This window comes from Sorghum bicolor, chromosome 1 (genome assembly GCF_000003195.3).
Source record: "Sorghum bicolor cultivar BTx623 chromosome 1, Sorghum_bicolor_NCBIv3, whole genome shotgun sequence".
Classification (NCBI taxonomy): domain Eukaryota; kingdom Viridiplantae; phylum Streptophyta; class Magnoliopsida; order Poales; family Poaceae; genus Sorghum; species Sorghum bicolor.
This window is the reverse complement of record NC_012870.2, coordinates 74,735,806-74,747,941: the sequence shown is the minus strand read 5'-3', so window position 1 is coordinate 74,747,941 and position 12,136 is coordinate 74,735,806.

The following is a 12,136-nucleotide window of genomic DNA, read 5'->3' as shown; positions in this document are numbered from 1 at the left end:
TTGTGCCCACGTCAACTGATGGGTCCCTAACTCCCGTCAACGTCTCCGACTCCGCTGCGGTGGCCTCCACCGCCGCCAGATTCAGCACGCCATCCTTCTCCATCGATGGAAGTGTGAGCTTGTTGCTTGATCTCTGTATGTAGATCAGAGGCGATCGAGAGGCCAAGGAACTCGATCTCTACAATGACCATGGTGACGAAGGCATGGCCCCATGTGAATTTATATCGAGCATTTTCTTGAGAAGAAAGACGAGCTTCGACCGTGCAGGGAAAGAAGAGGAAGAAAGGCAAAGCTTGGAAAGGCAAGGACACTGAGGGAGATAAAGATAGAGTATACAACCACGTGTTATTCAAGGCTTGTGGCTGGCGGACAGATTTTGGATGAACTAAATTTTTCATAATTATATATTAAGAAAAGATGCTATATAAATTCATATGAAATAATACTTTATATAAAAATTATAGAGTTTAAAGAAATCTATAGTATTTTAGCTAACAACTTTTTCTTTTAAGATCATTTAGATATCTAAAGATTCGTTACAAAATCTAAAACCTATTTTTGTACCTCTATATTTATACCTAACAATAAGAAAGTAAAATTTCATCATACTTTTTGGTCCATTTATTTTTTTAGTCCGTCTTTGTCGGTGTTTGGACCCGTGGTCCTAACACTGAGTGAATTTGTGTCTATGTGCCCTAAATCGGATGGTAATGCAGGAAGAACACAGGGAATTTATACTGGTTCGGGCTGAGAATGTCCTACGTCCAGTGAGGGGGGAGATCTTGTATTATCCTGGACTGAAGTGCTTATAGTAGGTGTTACAAGCGGGCGTGAGAGAGCGAATGAATCTTAGGTCTCGGCTCTATGTGAGAAAGGTGTGCTTGCGTGTTCGTTGTCCCTTCTATCCCTTGAATGGGACCCTGCCTTCTTTTATAGTTCACGAGGGGAGGCAGCTGATACATGCGTATGTAGCGATGTGGTTTTGATCCGAGGCAGGAGATGAAGCCTGGCGTAGTACGGCGACGGTGTGGTTCTCTATCCCTCATGTTGTAGCTGATTGAAGTCATCGTATGGGCACAGTTGCTCTGACGATCTCCATGTCGAGCCATGCCGACACTGTGGATAGGATGTCCGTACCTATAGTAGTTATGCCGACCCCTGTTCATCGTCTTGTGTTGACCCCTAAGGCCTTTTTTCCTCGTTCCATGCTCTCGAGTTCTGACGGAAGCGTGGCTATATGAGCCTAGAATGAAGCTGATCATCACCTCTGGACTTGGTCGTACGTACAGTGACAGGAGTGGATAACACAATGTTCGTTGTGCCTTGCTCTGTATGGCGCGGACACGGGCGTTGGGATGTGACCCGCATCCCATCTAATCGTACTATGGTATTTTAGTAGATGACATCACGGAAAGGTCTCAAGCGCTCAAATAAGGAAAGGGCGCCCGAGCCCCAGGATTGGGCAGGACAGAGGTTTCCCTAGCACTCCCGAGGCCTCCGGGTCAGGTTGGGCGAGTCGGAGATGGTTCGATCTCGTCCGAGGCCTAATGGTTGGGTCTCGGGCGAGATGAAACTGGTAGACCGAGGCTTGGCTTTACCGAGGCTAAGCGTGTGCAGGTCTAGGGTGAAGTGAGAGGTGCCTATTTAGCCTTTTTTGGCTTATTATTATTTCATTTAAAAGGGAGGATGGAGTTTTTAGCTCTTTGCTTTGGGTATCTCAGATTATGGTACCCGACAGTCTCTCTCCAACTATCAGATAATGAAGAGTTTTTTCGATCTAGATTTATATATAATATGTGCTCAGAGGTAGATCCTAATCTTAATCCAAATAGTCCATTATTTGAGTATTAAATAGAAACCCTAATCCAAATAGGAAAAATATCCATATTTCTTTTCTCTTCTATCTTTATATTCTTTTTTATATCTATCCAAAAACATTCAAATTTTTATTTTTTCCTTAGAAAAGATTGCTAACTACACACAGAAAAATCTTCAAGCGCACGAATACCGATGTAGCTTTCACCCGGGAGTATTCCAGAGTATCGATTTTCAAGGAGAACGTGAAGTGTACTAGAGAATCAAGGACATTCAAGGATAAAGATAAGAAAAGAAAGATATATATATATATATATATATATATATTTGGTGGGCAGAGAGAAACCTTCTAGAGTTTTCTAAGTTGATTGGGTGATCAAGATCGGACTTGCTATACTATACTTACTACGGAGCAGCAGGTCCTTTCCGACTCTTGAATAAGACTGGTAAGTGTTAATTCCAAATTTTTGCGAGTCACGAAACTACTAGTGGGCCTGCTTCGCAGAAAGAGGGACAGCCGGATAAGTGGATTGACTAAACAAGAGGCATGGTGGAATTAGTCGATCAGGAGGATGTCGGAACACGACAAGACGAAGGAAACGTGTTGGGTTCAATTAAAAACAGAAAAGTTAAAGTCTAGATTACCTTTTTTAGGAAAGAGTCATATTAGGACATGAGATTAGGACTTCAGACTATAAATATTAGGAACCCAATCTTTGTAAGAATATACACAATCTTAATACAAACTCTTTTCGGCTCCGGCCACCAACTTTAGGTGTAGGAGTAGAAGTAGATCTTGACGAGACCTTCAACAAATCGAGCTGCATCGGTTGATTTCGACCTTCCGTTTACTTATAAATATTGTCATAGTTCATGTTTAGTTTGTCATGACTGTATCATTCGAACTTATGTCAAGCTTGATTATGAACTAGTTATCGATTTGAATTATATTCGTAAGGCTGCATTGCTTCGATCTCTTATGAATACTGGTTCAAATTAGTTATCGACTCTATTAAATTGACAATCTAATAGATTCATTAAGTTATCAATATTGTTCGACGTTTAATTTTTTTATTTATCGTAACAATATTCTGCTCAATCAAGATTCGACGAGTTGGCTCGGGCTTCAAATCTAAACGCTTATCATAGATCTCGAGTAAATAACAATAATTAAGCAAAAATAAGATAGTTAACTGGTTGATCTTGATTATTACATGTTGTGCGTCCGAGATATTTATTTTGTTATGATTAATTTGGTAATAATAACTAAATTTGATTATAGCAAAGTAGATAGATCTTGTTTGTGCTTCATGGACCCTGTATCGGCTAAATAGTTGATCCAGTTAAGCTTAAATAAATAGTGCGCGTGCATGAACCCGCTTGTGCATTAAATGAACTAGTAATCTATGTTGGATTTATTGAAGCCTGCTGGCCTTTAGACCAGGTGAATATAAATATAATACAATTATGAAAGTGATTTATTAAGACCGCAGGCCTTTAGACCAGTCTTAATAAAATTATTATTTGTTTAATAGATAAAACGATAATGCACGTAAGTTATCTCTTATTCATACGCAACGTATCTGCTAAATAGCCGATCTAGTCATTTATATCTGTAAGATGCAATTGTTCAATATATTTGATAACGTTTATCTTCTTGCATCATTACATGGGGTTAACTTTCTAGTTAATTTCCTTCATTCAACGGCTTCTCAAAGCCATATATCTCGGAACTGTCTGGCAATTGGCAATAACCGGCAGGTTCCATAATTTGACATTTGTACTTCTACATTGTCAATTTTAGGTCAAATTGACTGGCACGCTCCAAAAATTAATTCACTAAGCTCGTGTGTTTGTGGCTCAGGAGGTCTAGGACTTCAGCTCCTGCACTCCCTTTGGGAGCCCCCGAGATTGTTGGTATAGGATACCAATTTTTGCACCTATATATCTTTTGGCACGCCTGGTGGGACATATCATTCAACAACATGAAAAATGAGAATGTGCTCAATGTCACACTGAATGATCTCCCAGATCAATTGAAAGAATTAGTTGTGACTGTTGTGAACCAGTACCAGGAGAAGTGGTTGCTTTCCTTCAGTAAAAATAGAGATAAGAAGGTATTTCAGAAGACTCTTTTTCCAAGAGTAATTCTGGAAGGGGAGCAAGATCCAAGTATCCAGATTCAGCACAATGCTATGTACGAAACTATTAGCAAAGCTATGGCAGCAACCTTGGCTAATTATAATAAAATTTTGTTAAATGGTATCAGTAATGCTATAAAGGAAGCTTTCAGTCTGGATATTCAGAATAGAGGTCCAACATATTCTGTTTCTCCTAGGAATAGACAAACATTTGTTGGGCAGACGTCGGGAGATCATGTATCTAGAGAACTTACAAATGTGAATCAACGCTACAACACTGTTCAGCAGTTAGTGCAACAATCGATATTGGACTATGGTCATTCGGCTACAAAAGTTGCTCCTCAAAGCTGGAGGATTGCTAGAGATTTTAACGCTCCACCATATCAAGGAAGGTTGACACCTGGAGAAGTACCTCCTGGCTATCATTATATTGCTGAGCACTATACTTTAAATGGTGATGAAAACCCTAGATATTAGCCAAATGTTCAGAGAATGTAGAACCAAAGGTATCCAGAACCAAATGGTCAACATGGGAACCTGTTTCAGATAGATCAGCTGGTGAACCAAGTTACTGATATGGTTCAGCGATAGTTTGGTTTAAAGCCCAAGAATACAATGGTGTCATATAGAAAGCCATACCCAGAATGGATTGATCAAGTTTTGTTACCACCAAGATATAGATTGCTAGATTTTATTAAATTTACTAGAGCGGGTTTAGTATCAACTATGGAGCATATTAGTTAATATTTGGCTCAACTTGGTGAAATTATTGATGAACTGGCATTCAAAGTGAGGTTCTTTTCTCTTTCTCTATCTAGACCGACATTCTCATGGTTTGTATCTTTGCCACATAATTCTATCGAAGGATGGGAAGATCTAGAAACCAAGTTCCATCACTACTTTAATTCAAGAGTTATGGAAAAGGGTATTACAAATTTAGTTGATGTGAGACAAAGGAACAATGAGCCTGTGCTTCATTATTTGCAGAGGTTTAAAGAGGTCAGGAATCAATGTTATACCTTAACACTTTCAGAAGCTGAGTTGGTTAGCATTGTGTTGACACCATTTTTGGACACGTATCTGGAGTTAATGAGGTGTAGATCGGCAGACAGAGATGTGGTGACTAGTCCACAGAAGAGTTGCTGATGAGGGTTGGTGCCGATGAGAAAACAACAAGGTGTGGCCAAGTCCAGGAGTGATGATGGATTCGTGCCGATGACTGGTGCTGATGGATGCCGATGGCTATGGGAGGTGGTTCATCGATGGTCATGAAGAAGAGTGCAGGGGTTGTTGATCGATTTATGGTGGTGTACCGATCGGTTGTGGGAAATAACTTAATGCTTTCCATAGTTATTAGAGTTTGTTTTGTATACGGATTGTTGACACCGTTTTTGGACACGTATCTTTTGATACGCATCTGGAGATTAATGGGATGTGGATCGACAGATGGAGCAGTGGTGACCAGTCTGTAGGGAAGTTACCGATAAAGGTGGTTGCCGATGGGAGACAACCGGATATGACCAAGTCCAGAAGTAGTGGCGTATTCGTGCCGATGACCAGTATAGGTGTTTGCCGATGACTGTAAACAGGTAGTTTGCTGATGATGCTGGAGAAAAGCGTGGAGGTTGCCGATTGATTCGTGGTAGTGTCCCGATCGGTTACGGGGGATAGTTTAGTGTTTTCCTTAGTTATTAGAATTCGTTTTGTATACGATTTTCGTTTAATTTAGAGTTTGAGTCCTAGTCGAGTCTGGTTGTAACTCTTTAGACAGGGTATAAATGTAGACCCTAGGGCAATGTGATGAGATATCTATTAATCAATCAAACACAAGTTTTTACTCATATTCCAGCATCTACTTTTTCGACGACTTCGTCATATTTTCTTTTTACTATGAGTTCTTAGGAATTCGTCGAGTCAAACTCGGTGTGTTCTCGAGTTCCGCGTGAACACCTCTTGGCCGTGACATCCGGGCACATCGCTGTTGTCGGGACCAAAGTGTTCGAGTTACCACCTTTGTCGATTGTAAGGTCAAATCGGCTGGCACGCCTTAACATTTGAATCGGGTATTAGCCCTTTGTGTTTGCAGATCAGCTTTTGCACCAACACATCTTTTGGCACGCCCAGTGGGACAAGATTCAAGATCAAGAACAACATGTCGAACACCGATTTCGATTTGGAGAATGTCATCCTAGTGACGGAGGCCAATCTCAAAGATGAGCAGAAGCAAGCTATGGCAAAAGCCATGGAGGAATACAAGCAGCAATGCTTGAAATCCTTCAGTATCAACAGGAGTGGCGAAGTGATCCAAAAGTAAGCATTGCCGGCACCTCAGCAGATAACTTTTGAAGCCAATCCTGGTAACTTCAAGACATGGTTGACAGTGCTATTAACCGTGCTTTGATCAATCAAGCTGGTGTGCTGTCCAACACGGTTTTCAATGCAGTAGCTAGAACATTCAAGGAGGGACAATTGCCACCAAATTATGTGGGTCCTACCTATCATCAGCCAGGGTCATCATTGGTTACGGCTCTATCGGCTACTACGGCCATTGCGGGTAATAAGTTACTTCTCCTCCAAGCACATTAGGGATCACTAATGCGCAATCTACACCGATGACGACCAATTCATCGACATCAGACGGGCAAATCAAGCTTGCCACAGATCTATTGGCATCGGCGATGTCAGGGACTGTTCCTCCCAATTGGTGGGGTTATGGCATTGAAGGGTCGAGATGGCGGACTAGAGGGGGGGTGAATAGTCCTTTCTAAAACTTATCGCGTCGGCTAACCGAAACAAATGCGGAATTAAAACTATCGGTCTAGCCAAGACTACACCCCTCTATCTAAGTTCTCTAGCACCTTGAAAAGATCCTAAACAAGCAAGCAAGGTGCTACCTTAGCAAGAGCTCACCTAACCAATTCTAGGAGCAAGGTCACACAAACCTATGCAACTAGTACTTAGCAAACCGGGGGAGCTCCTACACAAACTAGTGAGGCAAACCACACAAAGCCTAAGCTCACTAGCAAGCTCAATAACAAGGCAACTAATGCCAAATTAGTGAGCACAACTTACTTAGCTACACAAACTAAGCAAAGTGACTAACAAGGTTACACAAACCAAATTAGTCACAAAAGGGAACTACTTCTAGCTACACAAGCAAGAAGGTAACTAACAAGCTACACAAGCTAACTAATTACAAGAGCAACTACACAAGCACAATTATATGAATGTAAGAACAATCTTGTGTTAGGGACTTGCAAACCAACGGGAAGAACAATGTTGACACGATGATTTTCTCCCGAGGTTCACTTGGTTGCCACCAAGCTACGTCCCCGTTGAGACAAGCTCCAAGGTTGCCGCCGGTCCTCTTGCTAGTGGTGACCCGCAAGTCACACTCTCCCACGTGGAGTGCTTACCACAAGCTCTAGCACTTGACCCGGCCGGACCACTTGTCGCTCTTCACGTCTCGCTCAACTAGAGTTGCTCTTCGCGATCCCCGCGGGGTGAGCACCGTACCCCTCACAATCTCTTCTCCGGAGCACCGCACAATCTCCTTGCGTGCTTCGACGGAGTTACAAGCCACCAAGCCGTCTAGGAGGTGGCAACCTCCAAGAGTAACAAGCACCACCGGCTTGCAACACGAACACCTAGTGCCACTCGATGCAATCTCTCAATGCAACGCACTAGAATCACTCACTCGCTATTGATTCGCACTCTTGCAAGCACAAGTGAGTTAGAGGCCTTCCTAGCACTCCCCAAGCATGGACACTAAGTCCCAAGGATGCTCAGCACCAGCCAAGGCCGGCCACCACTTCTATTTATAGCCCCAAGGGCTAAACTAGCCGTTGCCCCTTCACTGGGCAAAACACGTGAGCACCGGACGCTCACAGGGAGCCACCGGACGCTCAACACCCAGCGTCCGGTGCTCAGCTGACCACCACGTGTCACTAGCCGTTTGAAGTCGACCGTTGCCGCCAACGGCTACTTCGCACGCGCGCCTGCACAGCACCACCGGACGATGGGCACCGGACGGTCCGGTGCTCACCGGACTCGTGCGCAGAGAGGGTTGCAAAAACCCCTCACACCGGACGCTAACCACTGGACGCTCTCAGAGTGCGTCCGGTGCTTAACCCTAGCAGGGTCAAGCTCACCGGACGCTGAGGCCAGCGTCCGGTGCCTCCGCACTTAGCGTCCGGTGAGTGTTTCTCAGAGAGAAAACACTCCCGCGACTTCTCCAAAATTCCCACCGGCGCAATAGAAAATATACACTTATTTTTCTCAAAAGCGCCGAATCCCGCCTCGCAAGCTTGGCGGGAGGGAGAGAGAAACCCACACCTCTCTCAACCCTAGGAACACCACCTCCTTTGTAAAGTGTGCCAACACCAACAAGTGTACACCTCCATGTGCATGTGTGTTAGCATTTTCACAAACATTTCCCAAAGGAGTTAGCCTCTCAACTTGCCACGCCACTCGATCCTAACACGTATGCAAAGTTAGATCACTCAAGTGGCACTAGATGACCGATATGCAAACAAGTTTGCCCCTCTTGATAGTACGGCCATCTATCCTAAATCCGGTCATAAACTTCTCTACACACCTATGACCGGTGAAATGGAAAAGCCCTAGGTTATACCTTTGCCTTGCGCTTTCCATTTTATCTCCTCCAATGTTGATGCAACACATGCACCAACCAATCACCAAATGATATGATCCACTTCATATCATCACATGACCGTATTGGTTCATCGATCTTGACCTCACTTGCTCTTCACCATTGCCTCGGTCCATCGGCGCCAAGTCTTGCTCAAGCTTCACCGTCACACGCGGTCCCTCGCTTCAAAGCCTCCGACTTGCCCTTCACTCTTGCAACCGGTCCATCAAGCCAAGCCTCATCTTAATCTTCTCCACCTTGGTCACATGACTCCATGTCATGTCTCATGTTCAATGAGCTCCTCCATCATCACATCATCACCTGTGGACTAATCTCCTGTGTATCTCACATAAACACTATTAGTCCACCTAAGTTGTCACTCAATTACCAAAACCAAACAAGGACCTTTCAGGCATGCCCCCAGAGTTCATTGCAAAGAGTCCCGGAACATCTCAGGCGGCTGACGTGACAGGCAAGGCTCCTATGGCATCGGCACCTCCGAATCCGTCGATGAATCAGAGTCCCCAGTACACTACAACTACTACTGCAAGACCTTACACTAGGAATTCTCAAGCTCCAACGTTCCAGATGCCTAACGCATCAGCAGATTCAATGCCGATGCAGCAGAGGTTTATGACACAACCAGGGTATGTCAATTCGATGATGATGCCCAATTACCAGACATCGGCAGGGCCTATGCCGATGAATGTTAATAGTGGATGGACTGGGCAGTTTGTCTTTTCACAGATGCCTCAGCAGAATCATCAGGCTGCAGGGTTTCAACAAGGACTAGTCCAACCTGGATTTTAGAATCAAGGGTTGTTTAACCAACCGATGAATCTTAGTCAACAAATTGGTGGTCAGATGGTTAATCCAATGTTCCATGCAGATCGTGCACCTCAGAGACACGTGGAAGCATATCATCAGGTGCCAGATCCACAACCGCCTCATCGGCAAGATGCCGATGCTTATTGGGCCGATAAGATAGCTGAAATAATGAGAGACCAATTTGGGATAAAACCCAAAGTCAACACTTACTCTTATCGGACACCGTATCCTCCCGCATATGACCTGATTCCGCTTCCAAATCGGTACAAGGTACCTGATTTCACTAAATTTTCTGGACAGGATGACACATCAACCATGGAGCATGTTAACATGTTCATCATCTAGTGTGGGGAGGCTGCTAATAGAGACGAGTTAAGGGTTTGCTTGTTCTCGTCATCTTTGTCTGGATCGGCCTTTACTTGGTTTATATCGTTACCACCCAACTCAGTAATTACTTAGGCCGATCTAGAGAAGCAATTCCACAAATACTTCTTCTCTAGAGTTCATGAAAAGAAGATTACCGATTTGGTCAGGTTGAAGCAACGCAATGATGAATTGGTTGAAAGCTTTGTGCAAAGATTGTGAGAAGTCAAGAATAAGTGCTATAGTTTGGTTCTAGACGATCGGCAGTTAGCCGATTTGGCTTTCCAGGGGTTGTTGCCACATGTTAGAGACAAGTATGCTTCTCAAGAGTTCGAGAGTCTAAGTCACTTGGTACAGAGGATTTCCGACCAAGATATCAAACCCTTTGAGCCCAAGAGAGCATGGAATAAAAAGGTGTCATTTGTCGATGAGGCAGCAAGCTCAGATTCTGATGAGGAACCAGTCATCGGCTTGGCAGAGTGGGTGAAAAATAAGAAGCCGATGTCTTGCCCTTTTGGGCATAAGGAACCAGAGAAGTTTGCATTTGACATCACCAAAGCCGATAGGATATTTGACTTTCTACTTCAGGAAGGGCAAATTAAATTATCACCCAATCATGTGATTCCATCGGCTGAAGAATTAAAGAAGATGAAATATTGCAAGTGGCACAATGCAACGTCTCACAGCACAAATGAGTGCAAGGTTTTCAGGCAACAGCTGCACTCGGCTATAGAATCTGGGAGAATCAAGTTCGATAATTCTAAAGCTCAGAAGCCGATGAAGATCGATCAACATCTTTTTCCAACAAATATGTTGGACGCTAAGGGAAAAACCAAGGTCTTGACGTCAGAAGCAGCCGAAAGAAGTGCATCGGTGGATCCTCAACATCAGATTACTACCGATGACGCTAAAGGCAAGGGTCTGGTTCAGGAAGGGACTAGTTCAGGAAGGACTCCTCGATCTGGCATTGTGATAACTTATAGAAGGCATCGGGAGATTTGGTAGCAACGTGAAGATCGGTATTAGCGCCAACAGGCGGACTATCGTCGGGAAGAAGAAAGACGCCGACAAGAGTGGAATCGGCATAAAGATCATTGGAATTGCCCGTTCTTTATCCACTGTTGGGAACAGAACATCAAGTTGCCTACTATTAGAGATTGCCCTGAATGCAATGGTTATGATCGGTATGATAGATCTAATCGGCAGTATCAGAATGATGATCGGCGATTTAATGGGCCGATTAGGGAAAGAGTTTCAGTTCATGATCGGCTGGGGGCAGGCTTAGTGTACACGACAGACTTGGTGATCGTGGCGGATATTTTCCCAGAAGCCAAGAAGAGCTTGAAGAGATGGCCAATGCACGAGTTCCTGATGAGTTCATATTCTGCAGAGATGCTAATACTTATCGAGTGGAGTCAAGGGAAAATCATCGTCCATCGGTAAGACAGCCGCAATGGTGTCCAGAAGGGTTGACCAGAACAAGAAAAGAAGGTTGCAGCGCGAAAGACGAGAAGATTTGAGCAAAGGAGAGAATTCTGATAAATCTGGAAATCAGCAGCAACATGATCCTAAAGGGAAAGGGCCATCAGCAGATGTTAACATGGTATTTATGTTACCGATGGAGTTTCTTGCGCCGTCCAGTGATGATGAGCTGGATTTTTCCGACCAGATAGCTCAATTGGCTCTAGATCCAATGACGGCTATCTTTGAAAAGCCTGTCGACAATGAAAGGCAGCATCTTAAAGCTCTGTTCGTCAAAGGAAGAATTGAGGGACAGCCGATGACCAATATATTAGTTGATGGTGGGGCTGCTATTAATATCATGCCATATGCAGTCTATCGGAAACTTGGGAAAGGGGATCAAGATTTGACCAAGACCGATATGATGCTAAAGGCTTTGAAGGAAATGTGTCTCTAGTTAAGGGGGCAATATGCGTCGAGTTGACTATCGGCAGCAAAACCTTGCCGACAACATTCTTCGTGATCAGTGGAAAAGGTGCTTATAATCTACTACTAGGGAGAGATTGGATCCATGCCAATTATTGCATCCCATCAACAATGCACCAATGCTTGGTTCAGTGGGTAGGAGACAAGATTGAAATTGTCCCGGGAGATTCTTCTTATGTCATCGCATCGGCAGAGGCAGACACCTACGAGAGGACCAGGTGCATATCGGGGGAGATTTGGGAGAAAGATTTCCTGGGGCAGCTGACTAAAACTCATTTGCCTAGCCACTATCAAAGGACAGTGAAATTCATACGAGGTTGGAGGCTTCTCCTTGCCAGGCCTAATCTGGCAGTAGACATGGCCTTACCAGATGACTCAAAATTTTCAATTC